Source organism: Hordeum vulgare, chromosome 4H, assembly GCF_904849725.1.
Source record: "Hordeum vulgare subsp. vulgare chromosome 4H, MorexV3_pseudomolecules_assembly, whole genome shotgun sequence".
Lineage (NCBI taxonomy): Eukaryota > Viridiplantae > Streptophyta > Magnoliopsida > Poales > Poaceae > Hordeum > Hordeum vulgare.
In genome coordinates this window covers 79,736,774-79,761,581 of record NC_058521.1, presented here as the reverse complement: position 1 = coordinate 79,761,581, position 24,808 = coordinate 79,736,774, and the positions used below count along the sequence as shown (strand labels likewise).

The 24,808-nt window shown below is 43.5% G+C and overlaps 1 long non-coding RNA gene across 2 annotated transcripts; it reads right to left on the bottom strand.

Moving 5' to 3' along the window:
* Positions 1-4,445: 4,445 nt before the first annotated feature.
* Positions 4,446-7,683, bottom strand: LOC123446162. 2 transcript variants are annotated; one of them, XR_006631262.1, is made up of 3 exons: positions 7,475-7,683; positions 6,410-6,548; positions 4,446-5,421 (listed from the first exon to the last, which is right to left on the bottom strand). It is a non-coding gene; the product is annotated as an uncharacterized LOC123446162 (long non-coding RNA). The 2 variants fall into 2 exon arrangements; XR_006631261.1 differs by lacking the exon at positions 4,446-5,421 and having other exon boundaries at positions 6,360-6,548.
* Between the last annotated feature and the right edge of the window lie 17,125 nt (positions 7,684-24,808).

Below are 24,808 nucleotides of genomic sequence, written 5' to 3'. Positions count from 1 at the left end.
GTTGTCTGTTTTGAACGCCCAAAATGTTCTGAATATTAACTTCTGTAAAACAATGTCTGAAGATAATTAATACTTCATCTATTCACGAATATAAGAAGTTCTACTACCTCCGTCTCATAATAAAAGATGTTATTACAGCCGCGAAAAAATTATTATATTAAAATATCTAAAACATCTTATATTTATAAACAGAAGGAATATGTGGCTATACCTTCTCATCCTGATCACTAGCTAAACATAGGTAAAATCGGTACAGTCGATAAATGGAAGTGCTGGATGCATACCTCATTTTCTATTATTTTCCATGGTGGAAAGTGCAGTCATATGGGAGGAAATATTTCGAAACCTTGGTAGTAGATTTTATGTCTCCAGGTCCAGGATATCTAGTGCAATCATTTAAAATTGAGCATGCTTAGTCGAGTATCCTGAAAATGACCAAGCCAAAACGTTTGCTTAGCCAAAGAAAACACCTGTGGAAAGAAGAGGTTTGTCTTGTCTAGTCAAATCGCACAGAGCTTATGGCCCCCACAGACAGAGCTGGGGGCTCAGCACCAGCAGCACACGGCAATAATTAAGAGCTCTCGTGATCTCGGAGATAGGTTTGTTGAGATATGCCAGTGAAAACCCGCACCCAATCTTGGACATTGGTTCTATCGTTGAAATGCGCCCGTGAAAACTTGCACCATCTTGCAATGTAAATAGACAGCGGGGACAAATTTTCCAGCCTGAGGCAGGCGGCTCAACCAAATTATGCTGCGGCTCACACACAGTTATATATAGGTAGTCTAAGTTTTCTTGCAGGGAAGAAGAAGCACCTACGTAAATGACATGAACCCTCCACCCGATCTTTCTGCTCGTCCATCAGAGTGGTAAATCCCTACCCATAAAGCAAGCATGTAACGACTTGTGATCTACTGGCAATATGCACAGCATCATGTTGATGGTGGGGGCCCAAACCTGTTCCCATGCCAAGAAATATCTGTGGTTACTGGAAGGTTTGTTCTGGTTTGACCACCTGAATCTCGCAAGGTGGGACAAAAATCTGTTCTTCCCCCCTCACCCTCATCAACAGTTTCCTAAAAGCGCCACCGCCACGGATGACGAAACAGTTCCACTCAATAAGTATCCATTCCCTCCTGCCCGCCACCGCCAGCCAGTGCCGCAAACAGACCATCCTGTGCCCCACAATCCATATTCTTAGCAGATGACGATGCATCATCGCCAAGCTCCTCCTCCTGGATGGATAGAGACGAATTTCAGCAGGCACCGTCGTCCTACGTCGCCCGAGCATCTGGACGTACGAATCATCTCATCAAGCCGGCCGGTCAGCGATCCGCAAGAAAAACTTTTTTTTTTTTGGCGCGCAACTCGTCGAGCCGCTTAGATAAACAGATCCGCAAGAAATCTGGCTTGCTTCCACTAGCACCAACTTGGGTTGGGAGGAAGACGACGATGGTGGCAAGGCAACAACGGGTGGACATGCATGGAGATGGAAGGCAGAGCCAAGGTTTTTGGGTGATGCGGTGCATTGGGCGGTGGTAGCTGGTGGTTGGTAGGTCGCATGACGTCACCCCCAGAAAAGAGGGCTGCATGGCTGTGCGCCCTCCAAATTGCCCGTTGCTCCTTCCTTTCTTTCTTTCCCGTATCATCTCGAGCCTTTCCCTTTCAAACGTCCACCTCCATTGGCCCCGGGCGAGCTTTTGGGAAAAGCGTTGCCTTTTGTGGGGGCTCACCTTCTAGAACCCCTCCCCACCCGCCAATGACTTCCCCACGAATGGTCTCAGTGGATGCAGCGTCCGGTTGCAAACCGTCGCCCTCAGCCTCAGCCCAGTGATCTCCTAGCTCAACGGCAACAGCGCCCGGTCGCCCTGGGTTTTTCTTTTTTCTTTTCTTTCAGAATGAAAGATGCGTCTGGTACTATACTGCATGAAAAGTTGGAAACGATGACAGCCGGCCATTTCCTAGTCTTGGCGTGAGCAAAATTCAACAGCCCATCGATTAACTCCAACCCGATCCGACATGCCGCTTTCGACTTTCCACCGGGCGGTCTGCGTCCAATCGCTCCGCTCCGTGACCCGCACACACACACACATTGTCCAATGAACGGTCAAGATCGAGGTGGGTAAACTTCGATTGATGCGTAAAATCTTGTCGCCCACGTCGCGTGCTCGCTAGTGAGCGGTGACTACCGGTGCCGGCCGAGTGCTGATATTTTGTGAAGAGGATGCAAAAAAGCTGAGCTACTTATCCATCTGCCTAACCATCCCAACATCACATTCATATGCTCATGATGCTCATCCCCTTAAGACCTTGTCCCCTTGCCCATGTGTCTTTGTGGGTGGTGCATACCATTACCTGGTTATGTAGGAGACATGGACCGTGCTCCGAGTGTGCGCAGGCATCCCAGCCACATGAATGCACACATATATAACCTACCAAAACAATATGTCAGTGGTGCTCCAAGCAACCGTGTCCAGTCTGCATCAACTCTTGTTTGAGGTACCATGCACCACATAATTATTTGAGAGGAAAGTACCGTGCAGGAGCTTCTGAGGGTATAATATGGTCCGCTGTGCGCATCTAAGTTGCAGCTACTTCCACTCCTTCAGATTCACAAGTCAATGCTTCTCCAATCAAGGCACCAAGCTATTGATTACCACTTAAATTTTGATTGATCTTCTTGAAAAAGCAATCCCATCGACCGCGAGACGCGCAAAACACAATGTCCCGCAGGCGGGGGAAGATCCAACCGAAATGCCAACACTGAGACATTGAAAACAACTTTTGCGGTATTTAGCCAAATCACACCAAGAAAGAACTGTGCAGACTTGATGGATCTGTTGGATAGTGCAACATCAAAGTGGTAGAGATGCATTTATACTTGTTTGAAAATTGATGCCAAGATTAACCATAATCAGCCTATACAGGTCCCCATCTCTATACCCAGAATGGATTCCTAGCAGTGAGTTTTGTACTATACCTTATTCTTTTGAATTCTCCGATATAAAGATGTGCAGCCATCTTGCGAGCATTAAATCGATGCAAACTACTTTGTCTGTACCTAGTTTTCCCCAACAATAATTATTTAGGTATGAAGTGAGTACATTTTATGCATATAAAGTACAAAATGTAGTAGTAAAACTTTTTTTTGAACAATTAGTAGTACTGCAGGAAAATGCCGCAAAACGCGATTAAAGGCGATAAGTAGTAAAAAAAATTGAGCATTAAATGAAAAATTCGATTGAAGATCCATTTTCACCATTAAATCCATCGCGAGGAGATCTTCGAACCTAGATCTCATATCAATATGTTTTAATAAAAAAAAATCGTGCAACAGTTGCCATGATGTTACACTGAAGTTGCCATGGTGTTTACACTGAAATTGCCATGATATGTTTCAGCTATTTTTTCTTCTACATTTAAAACTAAATTTTGACGTATTATAAAACGAGGAATTAAGAAACTAGACTTGCCATGAACCATAAACTAATATTGCCATGGCCAATTAATAAAAAATGCCATAAAAAGTAGTTAAAAAATATAGCGATAGTTTTAAATCTAGAAGGAAAAAGAGGTAGAACATGTCATGGCAATTTTAGTGTAACAACTATGGCAATTACAGTGTAAACATCATGACAACTTTTCGTAAAAAAAAAAATCATCCATCATGGTCAAAATTTTGAAAATTGTCATGATCTATAAACTAAATTTGCCGTGATGGATTACTAAAAATTGCCATGATCCATGCATTAAATTTTCCGTGGTTAATTACTAAAAATTACCATGGTCAATTAATAAAAACTGCCGTAAAAATAGTTGAAAATATAGCGATAGCTTTAAATCTAGAAGAAAAAAATAGACAGAACATGTCTATGACAACTACAGTGTAACATCATGACAACTGTTGTCCGAAAAAAAAATTCATCGAAACATATTAATATGGGATCTAGTTTTGAAGATCTTGTCAAGATGGATTTAATGGCGAAAACGGATTTTTAGTTGGTTTTTTTTAATTAGGAGATAAAACATTTTGAACCGAATATCAAAAAAGATTCCTGCTGAGAAAGAAACGGGCCTTTGCGCGAAGTGGTTAAATGCCCACACACCAGCCCAGTCCTACATGACACAAAAAAAACTGCCGAAAAATGCCAAGATTAGTGCAAAGCACAAACGAACGCAGATCCATGCGTGTGAGCAGTTCTCATAATAATAGAGAATGGGCGGAACTAAATGGATAGTTTACTGTAAGCTTAGTTTAGGGTGCAGTTCAGGCTGTTTTTACACCGTAGTAGCAGGCAGCTTGGCGCGTTGCCTTGGCCTGTTTTCGTGTTTCAGATTGTGGTTACTTTGGATCCATTTTCAAACTTTTCACTGATAATCAGAGAGGTGTTGTTGTACTTATAAAGTTAATTAAATTTTCTTCTTAATATTGCGTGTTACCAAGAATAAACCTTAGTTTAGTGTTACACTCGACAATTTAACATCCCCAAGCCAGTGAATACTACGTAACTTTCTCAAGACTGTTGAGCTTGAACTAGTGGTAGTATTTCTACAAAAGAGTCAACTCAAAGAACATATATTTCAGCAATAGAAGAATCTGTTCAAAAAGATAAGTAAGATAAACTGGAAATACCAGAACACTAACTAAGTATCTACCTGTTATTGTTCTTCTTAAGACTAGCATAGTACTTTATTCATGTCTGCACGCCTGCACTCAAAGACATGGCATAGGTACTCCATTATGGGCATTAGAACAATTGGTGATGAGGTTCTCCCTATCAACAAAGCGAAATGCCCCGCTGGTTTGACTGCGTGTTAAATTACACTGAATCTGTACCGACGTGCTGCACAAATGGCATGAGTGGGGAGACAGGTGCTCGGCCGCTTTATTTTATTGTTTTTTGGCTTCTGAAAGTCATGTCCGCATAAACTTTTTGGATAAATCTGTTTTCTGAAGCAAAAGAGATGAAACCAAGTAAAGATGTTTTGAAATTCATACTACCTACGATAGGTTAGGTCTATCGAAGGTTCTACTACAGCCCATTAGAAGGACCCCACAAAACCCAAAATCTAAAGTAGGTGAGATATTGTGGAGGCATGCGGATATGATGCAAAGCTCAGTATAGCTTTACCTAACACAACAGTCTGAGCAACTGAAAGATGGTATATGATGTATCTGTAACATCAATGATGAAGAGTGCATTACCCCTTCTAGAATGAGGTAGGTCGGGTGCATAAAAAAAAACTTAAGATCTTTGTCATTGCATCACAACCAGCACCTAACAAGAGAGGTAAAAAAGGATATTATAACCTCCAGTCCACCCACCAGGCCACTTTCGCATGACAAAAAGCATGAACATATGGTAAGCTCAATTAGTTCGAAGCTTCTATGGATCTTTGTCGTTGCATCATCCAGGCTACCTAACATGCAGATAAAATGAAATTTATTTTCATGTTTTGAGGTATGACATCACGGGAACATTTTTGTCATAATTAATTGCACCATGTTTCTTTCTAACTCCTATTTCCAGCTAATGGTGCAGAAGAATAAAAAACCCTAGTAGTTGCATTTCTCTTGTTCAACTTTCAAGCAATACCAACTAGTTAATATAGTAATTAATGTCACTCTGACCTTCCCATGATAGCTCAAGAATAAGGTGAACATCTAAATTATGTACGTGATGATATGACTTTGCGCCGGTGAGGTACCTAAATTTGTATGACGATATAGACAAGAGGAGGCTCTGTAAATGTTGAAGTTAAGCCTTTTTGTTGAGTTATATAAAGGGGTTTCCTTGTTAGAGAAAAATTATCAGATAAGTAACTGTTTATTGTGACAGAAGCTTAGATGTGTTTAGTTTAAAGGCACAATTAAAAGAAATCAGTCGCAGAAAAAAAGATACGCCGTAAGGACAGTATCTCCCAAATTTCTGGTGAAGATAAAGACTGAGCAAGAAATCGACAGATTTCTAGAAATGCGATGCTTTCTGAATAAGCCGTCCTAAGAACAGGCATGTTGTGATAGTCTGTATAAGGATGCCATCTAGAACAGGCATGGTATATTCAGAAAGCAAGCCGTCCTAAGAATAGAGCATAGGCAAACACAACATGCCTGTTCGTTTTTTCTTGGTTTACATATCTTTATATATATTCTTATATTATAACAACACCAGGTTCGTTTATCTGGGCCGAAGTGGGCTTATTACATGCTCTTTGAGTTCCTTCAAAAAAAGTGGGCCAAAGTGGGCTAGAATGACCTACTGCTGGAACTGTTACGAGACCTAAATTTCAATGCACCAAACATGATAGGGCTGTGCTCATAAAACAGCAGATAATGTAAACTGGTAAGGAATGAACCATTTGCTAAAAACATACACAGACCCACCTTGATAAGCAACGGACAATATACCTTGCAATAAATGACTTAAATGATCACTTTTGGATGAAACAAATTCCTTCGTTCAGACCAGCAGGATTATTAATGTGGCTTGTGTTCGTGATTACTGCATCACACTGTCACCCACTTGAGGCTGTGCTGATGTCCACCACTGCAGAGTTGTAAGGAAAATATATGGTCAACATGATTTGAATTGCATCTACTGTGATATTTGAAGGAAAAAACATAAATTAGAAATGTCGCCCAATTTCAGCCTGGCAATAATTAAGCATTTCAAAAGATAAATGTATTCAAGGATATAAATACGTCCCTGCAAAAAATAAAATAAAATTGGAAAGCCACTCTGTACATGCCAAAAACTGTTGTTTTTTTTGATCTGAGGATTCCTGTTATCTAGGAAAAGCACTTTCTGAATCTATCTATAAGAATCGCAAAGTAAAGGTCAGCGCTGGTTAGTGACCGAATGCACGAGTGGGCTGAGAACGAAATAACAGCATATAAATGCCGCTAATTACAGGGGTACAACCTTCCATGAATGAAGACAACATGCAGTATCAGAGCGGGCATTCTGATGGTAAATTCAGGCGGCTGAGAACATGCCTGGAGCAGAAATTTACATATTCTTCCAATAACCAAAAGCAATTGCCAGCAACGACAAGGCAACCACTCAGAATCTCAACCGTTGTTGTTTTTTTCGCAAACCAGAATATCATCGCCGCGAACCGACCCAAATCCCCTTGAACAATGCCCAAGCTGATGCAATGTTCATGTCTTTTCTTCTTCTTTTGGTGTTACATTCCTTGAGTGCTAAACCCACTGACACTCTGACAGCAACTCGAAGCAGAGCTATCTACATGTTGCACATGCGCACCTACACGCGCAGACAATGCGCTAGGCGGCACGGTCGAAGAAGGCGCCGGTGGGTCAATAGAGCGAGCAGGTGCAGGGCATTGGAGGCAGGTCAGGTACACAGAAACGCAGGCGAAGACGCCAATGGCGAATGGCGAATCAAATGGTAGTTTCAAACGCAGGCAAAGGTCACCTTAGCGGCCAGAGGCATCTGGGAAAGCGCATTACCGCGGACAAGTCCGGGAGAGGGATCGGAAACACAGGAGCAGCTGCGAGCGACTCACCCCCCGCGGGGAAGAGACGCTCGATGACTCGATGTTTTCAACGCTCCCGGCGCCGGACCCTCGCCCTCATTTCCTCCGCTCCACCAGCCATGATCGGATCCCTCTCGCGGTGGCGGCGATGACTTTCAAATGGGATCGGAGAAAAATTTATGGCCTTCAAAAAAAAAAAAAAGCGGTTTGGTTTTGAGTTGGGCTGGTTCACCGCGAAAACGGCGGACGACGGGATTCTTTTCTTCTCGAGGCGTGGGTCCAGGATGTGGGGCCCACTTGGAAGTCCGGCTTTGTCTGGTGCCTTTGCCTTTTTCACCTTTGCAATGCAAGGAACCAGCGCTAACAATCATCGGAATCACCAACAAGTGCCCCCAGGGTTTGGATTGGAAGTCGTTGACAAAATTCTTGGTAGCTTACGAGACAATTTAGTACTTGGAGCTTTGCGTATGGAAGACACCTCATGGAAAATACGGAGTAGATCTTCCATAGTAACTTTTTTTGTCATTGCTGATGTCTTCCGTTTGCATTGTACTATGTGCATTCTTTATAAAAGCCATCTAGAGTGGTGTATAGAGCCTTCGCAGATGAGGCTAGCGTACAAATTAAGCTGTAATTTTAGTGTGTGTTAAGGAGTATGTCAACTAGGCGTCGGAGAACACAGAAAATGCATTTGGTGGCCAAGCTCCACTAGTATAAAACAAAGCTTTGGTTCTGATCACATGAAAGCATTAGTCTCATTCTTGTTACGAACCGGGACTAATGTAAGCATCAGCCCGGGTTCGAACGGCTAGGACGCCGGTCGAGCCTCGACATCCATCAGTCCGGTTCGACTAAGACCTTCCTCATTTCATGCACCAACCGTGACTAAAGGGCCTTGCTCCTAGCGCAACATCTTTAGTCTCGATTGGTGTCTCCAACCGGGATGAAAGGTGTGTCTTCAGTCCCGGTTTTAGACATCAACCGTGACTAATAGAAGGCTTATATATACCCCTGCGCCTCTTTCCTTTGTTTTTTGGCCGTAGAAGGTGGAGGTGTGTGTTGGTGCTTTGTTCTCCCTATATGCGCACATGAGGTATTCGATGAAATGCCCGAACCACACTTAAGTTTTCTCCTTTGTTCTTCCTCCAACCCTGACCTCCAAGCTCCATTTCCCCCCAAGATTTGGCAGTGCACCAACTATCCAAGTGTTCTAAAAGATTAGCAACTTCACCCAGTTGCGATTTTGATCGCATTTGTTGTTACATTTAAATGTTTACGTAGTTGTATGTTATTTTATGAGAACTATGTATGAACTTTATGTATTTATTTTTGCAGTAATAACTACTGCACTTTGGTTTTAATGTGCTGATGAACTTGTATTAATTTGGTCATTTCTCTATTTATGATGTTCTGTAATATTTTGTGATATACTTAATTACATAATGCAGATGAACCGATAATAGATGTACGGTGACCGACGCACTTCAGAGTACATTACGGTCGTGCATAATTTTCTTGATGTGGCTGAGGCAAACAAGCAGAATGGTTTTATGTATTGTCCATGTGTTGTCTGTGAGAATATGAATGATGTTGGCCTAGGGTTTGCCCCCTCCACCTCTCCTTGCGCCTTGGGCTGAGAGGGGAGGGCGCACCAGCCCACTTTGGGCTGGTCCCCTTCACCTTTTGGCCCATGAAGCCTCTTGGGGCTGGTGGCCCCTCCCGGTGGATCCCCGTAACCCTTCCGGTGGTCCCGGTACGTTACCGGTGACGCCCAAAACATTTCCGGTGTTCGAAACCACACATCCTATATATCAATATTTACCTCGGAGGTCCTCGTGATGTCCGGGATCTCATCCGGGACTCCGAACAATCTTCGGTAACCACGTACACTATTTCCCTATAACCCTGGCATCATCGGACCTTAAGTGTGTAGACCCTACGAGTTCGGGAGACATGCAGACATGACCGAGACATCTCTCCGGCCAATAACCAACAACGGGGTCTGGATATCCATGTTGGTTCCCACATGTTCCACGATGATCTCATCGAAGGAACCACGATGTCAAGGATTCAATCAATCCCGTATGCAATTCCCTTTGTTTATCGGTACGATAGTTGCCCGAGATTCGATCGTCGGTATCCCTATACCTTGTTCAGTCTCGTTATCGGCAACTCTCTTTACTCGTTCCATATTGCATCATCCCGTGACTAACTCCTTAGTCACAATGAGCTCATTATGATGATGGATTACCGAGTGGGCCCAGAGATACCTCTCTGTCACACGGAGTGACAAATCCCGGTCTCGATTTGTACAACTCAACAGACACTTTTGGAGATACCCGTAGTGCACCTTTATAATCACCCAGTTACGTTGTGACGTTTGGTACACCCAAAGCACTCCTAAGGTATCCGGGAGTTGCACAATCTCACGGTCTAAGGAAATGATACTTGACATTAGAAAAGCTTTAGTAGACGAACAACACGATCTAGTGCTATGCTTAGGATTGGGTCTTGTCCATCACATCATTCCCCAATGATGTGATCCCATTATCAATGACATCCAATGTCCATGATCAAGAAACCATGATCATCTATTGATCAACGAGCTAGCCAACTAGAGGCTCACTAGGGACACATTGTGATCTATATATTCACACATGTATTACGGTTTCTGGTTAATACAATTATAGCATGAATAATAGACAATTATCATGAACTAGAAATATAATAATAACAACTTTATTATTGCCTCTAGGGCATATTTCCAACATGCTACGCATCCCACCTCTCCTGTCAACTATCGGTTAGCCTATGTTGAGCTTAAATTTTTATTCGTTCACATGATGCGTCCTATTCTTGGAGTGCTATTTTTATTTTGATTGCTATTTAAATAAATACTTAGATATGAAAATATATTTTTTGAGGGAGAGAGAGTCCTCACATAGCTCCTTAATTGTTTGACTACTCATTGATCTGCACTTATATCTTTTGTGAGTAACTTGTCATTTCCTCTAATGCTTCACTTATACCTTTTTTAGGGATGAAATATTTATGCTCTTGTGATTACATTAAATTGGTTTGAGCATGTCGGAAGGGCAATAGCAATATATGAAACTAGTCCCAAGGTAATAGATATCCAAGAGGGATATAATAAAAACTTTCATGAAGATCATGGGACAAATTAAACTTGATTCTTTGTAATAGTTTTGAAACATGATGATAGTAATATGTGAGTCATGCTAGTGAGTAATTATGCTTTAAGTAGGAATATTGGTGTTAAGGTTTGTGATTCCCTATGCATGCACGAAAGTCAATAGTTATGCAATGAAGTTACATCCTACTTGTGGTGCATTATTCGGTGTTAGTTATGACTCAATGCTCACTTATGAGATTTTTGTACTAAGTATTTGCTATCCTTCATTTGTACTAAGTATAAATACTACTTGTGCATCCAAAATCCTTAAACCAAGCTTTTCCTCATGAGTCCACCATACCTACCTATATGCGGTATTTCCATGCCGTTCCAAGCAAATTTGTATGTGCCATCTCTAAATTTTAAAAATTATTTTTCTATTTTGTGTGCTCGTACCGCTCATGAAATGCTAGGTGGGTTATTCTCATGATATGTGTTGATTCACTATCATTCACGAGAAAGTGGCCGGTATTCGGGATTCCCAGTTCCATGCTCAAAAATCAAATCAAATGTAATGAAACAAAACTCCCCCAGGAATGTTGTTGGTATGGACGATACCCGTGAATTCGGCTCGCCGTGGAGTGTGTAAAAACTTTACCATTTTCTTTCGGAACCGCCTATAATGAATCTAGCAGGAAAGTATTGTGAGCTACTTTGTCGTTTTCGTTGACAGGAAAAGCATGCTACTCAAAATATTTTTTCTCTCGCAATTTAAACCTTGAGCTCTGGCACCTCTACAAATCCCTACTTCCCTCTACGAAGGGCCTATCTATTTACTTTATGCAATTTTTATTTTTGCTTTGGGTCTCCATCTTCTCTTATAAGCAGGAACTAGGGAAGACTATGATCGTACTTGAGCATTGGACATAGCTAATATTTGAGTGTGTTTCATGAATGGATAAATGATTGAGCATGATGGGCTAGGGATAACTTTCTTTAGTGTTGATAATTTGAAAGACATGGTTGCTTATTGACATGCTTGAATATTGAAGTCATTATGTTAAAACTAGACTATTGCTTTGAATCACTTACAAGTCCAAATGTCCATGCTATACAATGAAGAAAAGAATTTGATGAACATGTTATTCAACATTCCACATCAAAAATTCTATTTTTGTCATTTACCTACTCGAGGAGGACATGACTTGAGCTTGGGGATGTTGATACATCTCCAACGTATCTATATTTTTTGCTTTTCCATGCTGTTATATTATCATTCTTGGATGTTTTACAATCATTTTACTACAATTTAATATTATTTTTTGATACTAACCTATTAATGGTTGCAAATTTTCACAAGTTCTTGTTTCACACTTTGGTTTGTAGGAATTAATTAGAAATTGTCGAAAAAAATGCAAAAGGAGTCTTGTTGGAGGAGGAATCTCACTCTCGTGAAATCTGTCCACAAACAGTTTTTAGAGATCATCAGTTTAACCCCTGAAGACGGCACCAAATGGAAATTTCTAAAACCAGGAAAGTGTGGGGAATTTTATGGGAATATTTCTGGACTACAAATTCGTCCAAAACGAAATTCGTATGCGATCTGGAGATCCGTTTTACTGAAGAAAAATATCTGATTACGGGATCACGCGAATTGTTGACGTGATTCAGTCCAACTCTTAACATATCTGATATATTCGGCCAAGCCATGACTTTGGAGACTCATGAGGGTTGCGAGGAGCCCCTATGAAGGTTCTAGAGGTGTCCGAGAGCCATTGGAACAAGGGTCCATCCATCGGAGGGCCAAAGAGCACCACAGAGGCACATATAAGAAGAGAAATAACCCTAATTTTGGTAGAGCCACCAAGAGCCACGAATTTGCCTCTTCCTTGGCAGCCGCCAAGAAGGGTAGAGGCTCCTCCATTGCAGCACCAAAACCAAGGAATAAGGAGGGGCAAGGGGCAGCCGCCCATCGCCGGTGCCGTGGCCACCATCGCCTCCATCTCTTCGGGGTTGCACCTCTACATTAACAAATCTCTCTTTCTCAACAAGATAATGCCTGAGTAATCCTCCTCGGGGCTGAGGGTATGTACTAGTAGCTATGTGTTCAATCTCTCTCTCTCATGTTCTTGTGATGGCACGATCTTGATGTATCATGAGCTTTATTAATATAGATGAATCATATGAAGTTTTCCCCTCTCTATCTTCTTGTGATGAATTGAGTTTTCCCTTTGAAGTTTTCTTATCGGATTGAGTCTTTACGGATTTGAGAACACTTGATGTATGTCTTGCGATGTGATATTTGTGGTGACAATGGTATGTTCTATTGATCCATTTGATCTATGTTTGGGTGACCAACTTGCGGGTTCCGTGACCTTGGGAATCTATGCATAGGGGTTGGCACATGTTTTCGTCTTGACTTTCCGGTAGAAACTTTGGGACACTCTTTGAATTTCTTTGTGTTGGATTGAACATGATGAATCTGAAATTATGTGATGCATATCGTATAATCATGCCCATGGGTACTTGTGGTGACATTGGAGTATCTAGGTGACATTAGGGTTTTGGTTGATGTGTATCTTAAGGTGTTATTTTAGTATGAACTCTAGGGATGTTCGTGACACTTATAGGGATAGCTCATAAGATTGATCAGAAAAGATAACTTTGAGGTGGTTTCGTACCCTACAATAATTTCTTCATTTGTTCTCCGCTATTTGTGACTTTGGAGTGAACTCTTTGTCGCATGTGAGGGATTTATATATGATTCAACTATGTTAGTATTGTTGAGAGAACTTGCACTAGTGAAAGTATGAACCCTAGGGCTTGTTTCCAAGCATTTATACAACATTTTGCTCTCTGTTTACTATTTGTTACCTTGCTGTTTTTATATTTTAAGATTATAAAAAAAAACTATATCTACCATCCATATTACACTTGTATCACCATCTCTTCGTCGAACTAGTGCACCTATACAATTTACCGTTGTATTGGGTGTGTTGGGGACACAAGAGACTCTTTGTTATTTGATTGCAGGGTTTCTTGAGAGAGACCATCTTCATCCTACGCCTCCCATAGATTGATAAACCTTAGGTCATCCACTTGAGGGAAACTTGCTATTGTCCTACAAAACCCTGCGCTTGGAGGCCGAATACAAGTCTAGAAGAAGAAGGTTGTGTAGTAGACATCAGTGCCCAGCCCACTAGGGGCTGGTACGCATCCCTCACAGCCCATGTGGCCTCTCCGAAGTTGGTGGCCCCTTCCGGTGGACCCCTGGAACCCTTCCAACACCCCTGGTACACTACAGGTGACGCCCGAACTTTTTCCGGTGACCAACATGGAACTTCCCATATAAAAATATTTACCTCTGGACCATTAAGGAACTCCTCGTGATGTCCGAGATCTCATCTGGGACTCCGAACAACCTTCGGTAACCAACATACATAACTCAACTATACCGAAACGTCACCAAACCTTAAGTGTGCAGACCGTGCGGGTTCGAGAACTATGTAGACATGACCTGAGACACTCTCCCGTCAATAACCAATAGAGGGACCTCGATGCCTATATCTCCATATTCTATGAAGATCTTTATTGATCGAACCACAATTTCAAGGATTCAATCAATCCCGTATACTATTTCCTTTGTCCATCGGTATGTTACATGTCCGAGATTCGATCGTCGGTATCTCCATACCTAGTTCAATATCGTTACTGGCAAGTCTCTTTACTCGTTCCCTAATACAAGATACCGTGAGTAACTCCTTAGTCACATTGCTTGCAAGCTCATTGTGATGTTGTATTACCGAGTGGGCCCTAGAGATACCTCTGCGTCATACGGAGTGACAAATCCCAGTCTCGATTCACGCCAACCCAACATACACCTTTGGAGATACTTGTAGAGCACCTTTATAGTCACCCAATTACATTGTGATGTTTGATACACACACGATCATATGCTACGTTCATAGTTTGTGTTTTGTCCATCACATCATTCTCCTAATGACGTGATCCCATTATCAAATGACAACTCATGTCTATGGTCACGTGTAGCGACCCGACTCAAAACGAGTCAAGCCTCTGGTGTTTCCGTACCATCCCAAGATCATGCTGGTACACACTCAGTACATCAATGTATATATCAAGAGTTCAATCACACAACTTTATTAATAGAAATCTCATATCGAGTACTTTATTACAATAATGGATTACAATAAAGTGGCTGAAGGCCATCTCATGAGATAACTAACGAAGACTAGTGGAAGCATCAGGTAGACGAGTCCATCCGACTCGAGGGCATGTTGCTGAGCGTAGATCGTAGCCTCACTCCTGGTCGGAAAAGTACTCTGCAACATGATACGTTGCAGCCATGTAGGTCAACATATGGAATATGCCGGCAAGTCATCAAGAGAGGGGTAAAATAATAAACAACTATCTCTACATGCATATTTGGCAGGTGGGGCTATAAGTTTTTGCATAAAGCCAATTTTCTCCTACAACAAGAGGGGATGAAAGCAAAATATTACTACATTGTTTGTTGTTAACGAGATGGTTCCGCCAACCAATTCTCGCACCCGAGTTGTTGTTAATACCCACATCATTATTAAGTTGTGTCGAGAGTTCAGGGAAATTTCAATTCCTTCGGCTCAAGTTGTCCATGACCGTGGACAAGGCCAATCGATTAGGTTTGGGCACTCTGCAGAGTTTTACACACGTTCCCCACAAGATTTGATCGCCTCCGAGTATGTCCTCGCACTTCAGAGTGTTTGAAGACCGGATGATCAAAACATGGTCTTTCAACGGGTACCTCTGAATCCCTGTCGATGCCCATCCATTCCTACCGTTCTTCTACATCTGCTAGCACCGCCTGTCCAGAGTCGCCGCGTTGTCCAACCAAGCCAGAGCCCATAATGACTTGTGGCTATGCAGGTAAGCCTTGGGTCTTGAAGCCTCCGTCCGTCTCTTCGAGCCTGGGTGAAGCTTTCCGCAAGATGTCATGGTCGTCTCCAGCATCCCGGGTCATCCACTTGTTTCTCCAGGGAGCCGATCAACCGTCCTTCACCCAGAGTTGCATTGCATCACGAGGTCTTGAAAATCTTGTCTTAACCGGTCTTGGTTATTTAATCAACCTCGCATCACTCGTGTTATGCACTCAACCGAAATCTCGTCTACTCAAGCATAGCAATATGAAATTTGTCGTCCCGGGGCCAAGTATCGGGGTTGTTGTGTGCCTACCACATGATACTACAACCTATAATAAAATTTCCAAGTACCTAAGCAGCATGCAATTGGGCAAAGAAAAGTGAAACTACCATGCATCGAAAAACATAGGAGATAGTATGATCAAAATGACTTGCCTTGATGATAGTTGTCTTGATCGAGCGCTTCTAAGTAACAAGCTTCGCACTCCGGGTGATCTACCGATACAAACAAATACACACCATAAGCACTAAAATCAAACAACAAGTAAAAATAACATCAGAAGTAAATAGTTGCTATGGCCTAAGTGAAAGAATTCACTACACGTCACTAAGGCAGAAACTTGTTTCTGTTAACATCCCAAGTAAAAATATTTAAAAAACATTGAAACTTATACCACAGTAAGATATAATCACTAGGAAGCAGTAGCAAAAAGAATCAAATCAAAATCATTTTTTAAACTCCTGAAATAAGCAAAACAAGGTTTAAACTAAATCTGATCTAATTCAAATTATATGTTTTTAAAAACTACAGAAAAATTGTGATCTACTGGAACAAGTTTCAACTCCATTGGAATTCGGGATCAAAAGCTATGATCAAAACAAATTTGAAACTTTCTCTGTTTTGGAATTAAACACAAAAAGAGAAAACAGATTCTAACAGACAGTGGTACACGTGGCAGTTTCTGATTGGCTGATGGGTGTTTGCTGCGAGGGAAAACTAACACACGGCCGCAATCTAAAGAAAACTACCCGGATCAGTTTAAGTGACAGAAAAACCGCTCCGTTTTTTTTGTAAGACCCGAAGGGGTATGCACATCTAATCTAACCCATTGATCTAAGATCCTACGGTGGAAAAAAACAACAAAAAGAAAATTAGAGGAGGGAGAGGTTCACCGTGGCTGGGAGGAGCTGGGCAGCTCCGGTGGCTGCTCCGACGAGGGGGGGGGAGCTGGTCGCCGACAGGGTGGGGCGGCGGAGGAGGGGTCGGTCGGCTCCGGGCGTCGGGGAGGCAGCAGGGGGAGGCAGCAGGGTGACGGGGAGGCACCAGCAGTTTTCTGCTGCTAGCTCGAAGGGGAGCTCCGGCGAGCTGTGCGGGCGGCGTGGGGCTCGGGCAGGGCGGCGTGGGGGTGGAACGGGGCGAGGGCGGCGTGGGGGTTCGGTTTTTATAGGGGGAGGGGGTGGCCGAGGAGGGTAGGGAATCAGGGTTGCCATGGAAATTTCAGGTTCGCTGGGAGAAAGGAAGTTCACGGGAGAACACGGAAGGAAGGAAGAAGAAGAGGGAAGGAAAGAGAGAGAAGAAAAAAAGGAAAGAAAAGAAAAGGGGAAAGAAAGAAATAAAAGGAAAGAAGAGGTGCGCTGGAGGTGCTGGTCGGTTGGGATTTGGATGCCGAGCGATGGGATCTCGCCCGAGGAAAAATATCTGCCGTTGCCGGTCAAAAAAAAAAATCTCCCGTTTTCTTTTTTTGTTTTTTTAACAGAAACTAAAAAAGGAAACAAATAAAATAATTAATATAGGATATTATATACCAAAATGATTAGAAAAATATCCTCTACTCGATTAACATTTTTCCAAGGCAAAAAAAAAACTAAAAAAAAATGTTTTTTCAGAAAAAATCCCTTATGCTATATTTTCTTTTTGCAATTATTTTCACGATAAAAACTTTGGCTTTCTTGCCTCAAAAAATTTCAAAAATGCCTCACACTTTGGAGGGTCATTTTCCTCCGCTCTCTCTTGCGTGTAAGAGATTATTTCCCGACACTTCTTGTGTGAAGAAAAAATAGAAATGCAAAAAGCAAAAGTCGAAAGAATTCAAATGCAAACTTTATTTAAATTAATATGCATAGATGCTTAGCTACAATGTAAAACATTCCCAATTATGAAAATTGGGATGTTACAAACCTACCCACCTTAAGATGAATCTCGCCCTCGAGATTCGGGTTGGCTAGAAAATAGGTGCCGGTGGTCTCGTCGAAGATCCTCTTCTCGTTCCCAGGTGGCTTCTTCCTCGGTGTGGTGGCTCCACAACACCTTGCAAAACTTGATGATCTTGCTGCGGGTAACTTTGTTGGCAGTCTCGAGAATCCTGACGGGTTTCTCCTCATACGTCAGATCACTGTCAAGCTGTATGGCCTCTAGGGGCACTATATCTCTCAACGGAACATCAGCCATCTCAGCGTGGCCTTTCTTCAACTGGGAAACATGGAAGACATCATGAACTCCAGACAATCCTTCCGGCAGTTCCAGTTTATATGCAACTTCGCCTCTACGTTCAGGAATTTTGTAGGGGCCAATGAATCGGGGTGCTAACATTCCTTTCACACCAAATCTCTTGATTCCTCGGAGTGGAGACACCCGAAGATATGCCCGGTCTCCCACTTCGTATGTTACTTCCTTGCGTTTGCTGTCAGCATAACTTTTCTGCCTGGACTGAGCTATCTTGAGTCGGTCACGAATTAGCTTGACCTTCTCTTTAGAATCTCGGATAAGGTCGGGACCAAAAAGTTGTCGGTCTCCAACTCCATCCCACATCAACGGTGTTCTGCACCTCCTTCCGTATAGAGCTTCGAAAGGGGCCATCTTCAGACTGGTCTGGTAGCTGTTGTTGTATGAGAACTCGGCATAAGGCAAATTGTCATCCCAACTAGACCCATAGTCTAGTGTGCAAGCTCTCAACATGTCCTCCAGAATCTGATTGACTCTCTCGGTCTGTCCATCTGTCTGTGGGTGAAAAGTTGTACTGAACTCCAATCTCGTTCCCAAGGTTTCATGCAGTTGGTGCCAAAATTTTGATGTGAACTGAGTCCCTCTATCTGACACAATGCTCTTCGGTACTCCCTGCAGACATACGATCCTGGTCATATATATCTTGGCCATCTTGGTACTCGTGTAAGTAGTCTTCACAGGAATGAAGTGAGCTACCTTGGTCAAATGATCGACCACAACCCAAATAGAATCATAGCCAGAACGGGTCCTGGGTAATCGTGTGATGAAGTCCATACCAAGATTTTCCCATTTCCACTCGGGTATCGGCAGAGGTTGAAGCAAACCTGCTGGCTTCTGATGCTCGGCTTTTACTCGCTGACAAACATCGCATATTGCTACGAACTCGGCAATGTCTTTCTTCATTCCTGTCCACCAGATTCTTTCAGATCCAGATACATCTTGGTGTTGCCGGGGTGTATCGAGTACGGGGAATCATGGGCCTCCTGAAGTATCAACTTCCTGAGTTCGGGATCATTGGGAACATAAATGCGATCCTCAAACCATAAAGTTCCGTGTTCATCCTCACAAAAACCTTTAGCCTTCCCGTCTTTCATTTTCTGCTTAATCTCAGCTATCTCCTTGTCTGATTTCTGTGCCTCGCGGATCTTTTCTGTCAAAGTGGACTGAATTTCTAGTGTGGCAACAAATCCTCTTGGAACTATTTCCAATTTGAGCTCTCGGAGGTCATTGGCTAACTCGTGGGGTAACCCTCCTGCTATGAGCGTGTTCACATAACTCTTGCGGCTCAAGCATCGGCTACAACATTTGCCTTGCCTGGGTGATAATGCAATCTCATGTCATAGTCCTTGATCAATTCTAGCCATCTCCTTTGTCTGAGGTTCAACTCCTTCTGTGTGAAGATATATTTCAGGCTCTTGTGATCTGTGTACACATCACAACTATTTCCGATCAGGAAATGTCTCCAGGTCTTGAGAGCGTGCACCACGGCTGCTAGTTCCAAGTCATGAGTGGCATAATTCAACTCATGGGGCCTGAGCTGTCTGGATGCATAGGCTACAACTTTACCTTCTTGCATGAGCACTCCTCCGAGTCCTTGACGAGAAGCGTCACAGTAAACCTGGAAATCCTTCCGAATGTTTGGCAATATCAACACTGGGCTGTAACCAGACGTTTCTTTAACTCTTGAAAATTGGTTTCACATTCCTCTGTCCAGACATACTTGGACTCCTTCTTCAACAACTCTGTCATGGGCTTGGCGATCTTTGAGAAATTCTCAATGAACCTCCGGTAATATCCGGCAAGTCCGAGGAAACTGCGGATCTCCTTGACTGAAGTGGGTGCTACCCATTCGGTGACTGCTGCGACCTTGGCAGGGTCCACTGCTATTCCTTCTCCTGAGATGACGTGTCCGAGGAATCCGACTTCCTTCAACCGAAACTCACATTTGCTAAACTTTGCATACATCTTATGCTCTCGAAGTTTCTCCAGAACTAGACGCAGATGTTCCTTGTGTTCCTCCTTGTTCTTGGAGAATATCAGTATGTCATCGATGAACACCACGACAAACTTGTCCAAGTATTCCATAAATACCTTGTTCATCAGATTCATAAAATATGCCGGAGCATTAGTCAGTCCAAATGACATGACCGTGTACTCATACAAGCCGTACCGAGTGGTGAAGGCTGTCTTGGGTATATCCTGTTCACGAATCTTCAACTGATGATACCCGGATCGAAGATCGATCTTGGAGAATATTCGGGCTCCAACTAACTGGTCAAACAGATCATTGATCATCGGCAAGGGGTACTTGTTCTTGATGGTCACCTCGTTCAATGCACGATAATCGACAACCATTCTCAAGGTCTTATCCTTCTTTTCAACCAAGAGCACTGGGGCTCCCAAAGGTCAAGAACTTGGGCGAATATACCCTTTGTCCAACAACTCCTTAATTTGCTTCTTGATTTCTACCAAGTCATTTGCGGGCATCCGATAGGGTCTCTTGGATATCGGGGCTGTTCCGGGTAATAGCTCAATCAGGAACTCAATCTCTCTATCAGGTGGCATGCTCGGCAATTCCTCCGGAAATACATCTGGGTATTCCTGTACAATCAGTACTTCCTCTTGGACTACTCCCGTGAGAGAGTTTACTCGTTTACTCCGTGTCGGGCACTGAGACACGTACTTAATCCGCTTTTGCTCGGGGGTGGTGAGCAAAATAGACTTAAGGGCACAATCAATATTCCCTTCATACTTGGCCAACTAATGCATGCCTAGGATTACATCCAATCCCTGGGACTCTAATACGATGAGGTCGGTCGGAAAATTATGGTTCCCGATGTTGAGACTCAAAGCATGGCATCCTATCCCGGCTGTCATCATGCCTCCTGGGGAACTGACCTTAATAGGCTGGCTGAGGGTTCTAGTTGGCAAACTATACTTTTCCACAACTACCCTTGATATGAATGAATGCGTTGCACCAAAATCAAAAAGTACCAATACTGGACGTGAATTTAGCAAAAAACTTACCAACCACAGTATCGGGGTGATCATAGACCTCTTCAACATCAATGTGATTCACCTGAGCTCGAGGAAAAGGATTGGGCTTCTTTGCTGCAGAGTTGCCGTTGCCGTTTCCATTTCCCTGCTTGTTCTGGGGACATTCAGTGGCATAGTGTCCCGTCTTCTGACACTTGAAGCAGGTGATGTGATTCAGATCCTTCTGAGCTGGAGCTGAATGATGCTGAGTGCCAGTACCGCCATTCTTGAAGTTGCTGTTGTTGCGGTGGTTCCCATTTCCTCCATGGTTGTGGCCTCCATGGTTGTGCACTGGTGGTTATGCTGGACGTGTCCTCCAAACTTACCGGATCCAGTCCCGGTATTCCCTGAATAGGGGGTGTCGCGAGGCTTCTGCTGAGTGCCGGAGTTGAACTTTCCATTCCCATACTTCCTCTTACGGTTCTCCATCTGCTGGTTTTTCCCCTCCAAGATGAGGGCCTTATCTACCAACTCCTGGTAGTTGTTGAAGGTGGCTACAGTCAGCTGAATGCTCAGCTCATCATTGAGTCCCTCCAAGAACTTTTCCTGCTTGGCCGCATCATCGGCCACATCTCCAGGTGCATAACGGGCGAGCATGCCGAATTCATCGACATACTGAGCCACAGAGCGATTTCCCCGGCGTAAGTTGCGAAACTCACACTTCTTCAGACTCATTGCACTAGCTGAGACATGTGCGGTACAGAAGGCTTGCTTGAACTGCTCCCAAGTGACTCCAGCAATGTGGTATGTGGTGGTGTAGTTCTCCCACCATGCAGCTGCAGGGCCTTCAAGTTGATGCGCGGCAAAGCGCACCTTCTCAGCTTCAGTACAACCAGCAGTGATAAGTTCCTGCTCCATCTTGCGGAGCCAATCATCTGCCACAATGGGCTCAATGCTGCTGGAGAAAGTCGGAGGGTTCAACCTCAGGAAACGGGTGAGATTGTCGGCCTGGGGTGGATGATGGTTGTTGTTATTGTTCTGGTTCTGGATGATCAGCTGCATCAGGGTATTTTGTTGCTGAATCAACTGGGTGAGTTCCGGCGGAAAGTTGGAAGTAGGGGCATGTCTTAGAGGCATCTGATGTTTGTAGAGGGGTGAGATTAGCATAGAACAAGGGTCTAAGAGTAATTACACTACCCATATGAAATGCAACAAACAAGTATCACACCACACATTTTATTCAATACCATCACAAAGGTTCACACGGGGATACAAATTCGATAACCTAAACATCGGCCTAAGAGTTTAACGATAAAATAAATTTGGTAGTCTAGTCTAAGTGTCCTCCTCAGAAAAGCATGATGGTGGGTCCTTCGGTGGAGCTTTCTTCATAGTCCTCGTCATTGCTGATCAAGGGGGCTACGTCACCTTCGGGATGAAGGTTCTCGCCCATGTCCAGTTCCTCCTCCAGGTATGCAACTCGAGTCTTCCGCTTCTCGATCCTCTCCATAAAGTCCTTCACCTCCAGTTCGTGCTCATAGTGGGCTTCCCGGGCCGCTTCTTCGAGTTTGAGTTCGCGGAGCGACAATTGCTTGATCTTCCTGGCGTCCTTGATCACACGATGTTCCAGAGTCCCGCTGTGCTTCTCCAAGGTCTGGGCATAGGACAGGAGAGCGTCCTTGGTCTTGCTTGAGATGATTTCTCCATCTTCTCTTCTCCGGGATACCGTGAATAGGTCCGGTGAAATAGGGCAGCCTCTGTACACTTCCTTGATACGTCCGAGTGCACAATGGACCACCATGTCCCTTCCGAGAATCCAGTTGGGTGCGATGAACTTGAAATCCACCGGCTCAGTGCGCGGCTCGGATGTCCTTCCGGGAACGTGCACCTCAATCCTGTAGCTTGAATCCTCCGGGTAAGACGAAGTCGGCTTCCCTGTGATAGTCGGAGAGCAATCCTCAAGTCCTTGGTGATCTGTATCAGCTCCTTTCCGAAAGGCATAGTGGTGTCGGGCTGGCAAAACTCCGTGAACTTAACGGGGATGAAGGTGGCCATCTAAAACATTGGAAAATTGGAGAGAAGTCAGAAATGACCAGAAGAGGAAATAGAGGATTTATAGACATAAGAAAATAGTTTTCTTCCTAAGGCTTTTCCATTCCTAGAGGTTACATCCTACGGTCAGCGTGTGCTCTGAATACCATTTCTGTAGCGACCCGACTCAAAACGAGTCAAGCCTCTGGTGTTTCCGTACCATCCCAAGATCATGCCGGTACACACTCAGTACATCAATGTATATATCAAGAGTTCAATCACACAGCTCTATTAATCGAAATCTCATATCGAGTACTTTATTACAATAATGGATTACAATAAAGTGGCTGAAGGCCATCTCATGAGATAACTAACGAAGACTAGCGGAAGCATCAGGTAGACGAGTCCATCCGACTCCAGGGCATGTCGCTGAGCGTAGATCGTAGCCTCACTCCTGGTCGGAAAATTACTCTGCAACATGATACGTTGCAGCCGTGTAGGTCAGCATATGGAATATGCCGGCAAGTCATCAAGAGAGGGGTAAAATAATAAACAACTATCTCTACATGCATATTTGGCAGGTGGGTCTATAAGTTTTTGCATAAAGCCAATTTTCTCCTACAACAAGAGGGGATGAAAGCAAAATATTACTACATTGTTTGTTGTTAACGAGATGGTTCCGCCAACCAATTCTCGCACCCGAGTTGTTGTTAATACCCACATCATTATTAAGTTGTGTCGAGAGTTCAGGGAAATTTCAATGCCTTCGGCTCAAGTTGTCCATGACCGTGGACACGGCCAATCGATTAGGTTTGGGCACTCTGCAGAGTTTTGCACACGTTCCCCACAAGATTTGATCGCCTCCGAGTATGTCCTCGCACTTCAGAGTGTTTGAAGACCGGATGATCAAAACATGGTCTTTCAACGGGTCCCTCTGAATCCCTGTCGGTGCCCATCCATTCCTACCGTTCTTCTACATCTGCTAGCACCGCCTGTCCAGAGTCGCCGCGTTGTCCAACCAAGCCAGAGCCCATAATGACTTGTGGCTATGCAGGTAAGCCTTGGGTCTTGAAGCCTCCGTCCGTCTCTTCAAGCCTGGGTGAAGCTTTCCGCAAGATGTCATGGCCGTCTCCAGCATCCCGGGTCATCCACTCTCCAGGGAGCCGATCAACCGTCCTTCACCCAGAGTTGCATTGCATCAAGAGGTCTTGAAAATCTTGTCTTAACCGGTCTTGGTTATTTAATCAACCTCGCATCACTCGTGTTATGCACTCAACCGAAATCCCGTCTACTAAAGCATAACAATATGAAATTTGTCGTCTCGGGGCCAAGTATCGGGGTTGTTGTGTGCCTACCACGTGATACTACATCCTATACTAAAATTTCCAAGTACCTAAGCAGCATGGAATTGGGCAAAGAAAGGTGAAACTACCATGCATCAAAAAACATAGGAGATAGTATGATCAAAATGACTTGCCTTGATGATAGTTGTCTTGATCGAGCGCTTCTAAGTAACAAGCTTCGCACTCCAGGTGATCTACTGATACAAACAAATACACACCATAAGCACTACAATCAGACAACAAGTAAAAATAACATCACAAGTAAATAGTTGCTATGGCCTAAGTGAAAGAATTCACTACACGTCACTAAGACAGAAACTTGTTTCTGTTAAAACCCCAAGTAAAAATATTTAAAAAAAATTGAAACTTATACCACAGTAAGATATAATCACTAGGAAGCAGT